The sequence below is a fragment of the Micropterus dolomieu genome, linkage group LG23, assembly GCF_021292245.1.
Source record: "Micropterus dolomieu isolate WLL.071019.BEF.003 ecotype Adirondacks linkage group LG23, ASM2129224v1, whole genome shotgun sequence".
Classification (NCBI taxonomy): Eukaryota; Metazoa; Chordata; class Actinopteri; order Centrarchiformes; family Centrarchidae; genus Micropterus; species Micropterus dolomieu.
Window position 1 is genome coordinate 16,944,957 of NC_060172.1, and position 1,876 is coordinate 16,946,832.

The 1,876-nt window shown below is 37.8% G+C and overlaps 1 long non-coding RNA gene across 1 annotated transcript; it reads left to right on the forward strand.

Moving 5' to 3' along the window:
* The first annotated feature begins 655 nt into the window (after positions 1–655).
* Positions 656–1,671, forward strand: LOC123963713. The gene is made up of 2 exons (XR_006823248.1): positions 656–1,262; positions 1,397–1,671. It is a non-coding gene; the product is annotated as an uncharacterized LOC123963713 (long non-coding RNA).
* Positions 1,672–1,876: the final 205 nt, after the last annotated feature.

A 1,876-nucleotide genomic window follows, 5' to 3' on the forward strand; every position in this document is an offset into this window, starting at 1 on the left:
AACATATAATTTTATATATTATATATGTCATTCAGCTACAGTGAATAATAATAAAATGTGTCCAATTACCAAAACAAATTCTAGATTGGGGCTAGTGAAAAGTTTTTCTGTTTTGAATGAGTTGCAAAAGAGAGTCACAGTAACCATAACATGACATTTGTAAAGCATGTAAATAAATCTTATTCTTACAGAAGAAAAAAAAAGTTTTTATGGTTGGAATGGCAGCTGCCCAGTGTTTTTTTTTTTTTTTATTAGCACAGTAATAAAACCAACTGAATTGACAATTGAAAAGACAAGGACAAAAATGTTCTACTTTCCAGGTCCTGGAATTCTGAGGGCAGGAGGAAGTACTCTCCATCTCTGTAAGCTCAGGTTTTAAGGAGCAAAATTTTACTCTTGTTATCATACCATGTTTTATTCATGCACACACTCTGCTGCCTTTCTCTGCCATGTCTAGGTTGTACCCTCGCTCTAAACTTGGTGAGCCCAAGTTCCTTTCCGTTTCTCATTATCATACTGTCACAATGCTATGGTCTTTCAAGTCAAATCAGCTTCTTCCTCTTAGTTCCTGCCAACCTTTTTGGTTAAATATTCTATTGCATTGTCTTTGAAAAATAATATTTGGTCTTTGCAAAATGCAAGCGAGCAAGTCTGTGTGTTTTTTTCCTGTATGTACATTGATTTATTTACTTTAACACTGCATAACAATAAAACATTAACTAATTTGAAAAAAAAGAAAAACTTCTCAAGCACAAGCATTTGAAGTTGTTGGTGTAACTTTCACTGGCAACAGCAACACCACTGGTACATCCAATATAATACAGCAATTAATAAAGCCACATACGTATGTATACTACAAATATGCATTAAAAAACCTTCCTAATATTTCAACTTAGATACTTGTGGAAAGCAGAGAGCATAAATTAAAAAAAACATATATGCTGCTGATATCAATTTTAAATGCTATCAGCAGTTTTGCAATAGTTAGCATGGACTGGTGGCTGTTGCTGTGTACTAGAAGACAAAGACAACAAAGACAGACAGTGAGTCAAAACCTCAGACTTTAGAAAAATCAAAGAATGGAAGCAAACATTTAAAACTTTGTAGATAAAGAAAGTGTTAGACCCTCTGCTCTTCTGTAGGGATTTCTGCTCTGTGTGCCTCTCTCTCCCTTCCCCCTTCCCCTGTCTGTGCTTTATTGCAGGAGTGGAGTCAGGTGTGCGGGAGTCAGTTACCAGCTGCCAGCCATCAGCCTCATCAAGGTCAGCCTTATATACCCAGTCCTTGTCTCCATTCCTTGCCAGATTGTAGAATAATGTTACTAGCAAGTCATGTTTCAAGCCTGTTTGATTATCTCTGTTGAATTGCTCTACAACCCTGGTTTCCTGTGCTTCAGATTACCCTGCTGGTCTGACTCCTGCCTCCGGTCCACTTCTGCCCATGCACATATGCCCTGTTTACTGGATTTGTGTTTGGAACCTAAGGACAAACTACCCCAAGCCATGGACGAACATGTTGGATCTCTAGAGCCTGCTGGATTCCTGTGCAGTTCCCCTACCTGGCCAAGCTCTGACCTGGACCTTAAGTGTCTTGTTATTTGTTAATTCCTTCCCTAAATTCCACCCCTGCAACATTTGAGTTTTCTGTCAAAATAAACCTATTTTCACCTGACATACTTCCCACTCTGAGTCTGAGTTCTGCATTTCGGTTCACAAAGAAATCTAGCTGTAACAGTAGGGAGTATTTGCTACTGTAATATGCCAGCATGGAAACTGTAAGTCTACTTTTTTTTTTTTTTTTTAAATCCTGTTCGGAGCCGGGTTCTGAACAAAGATAAAATAAATGTAAAAGTACTACATACATTCCCTTTATACCC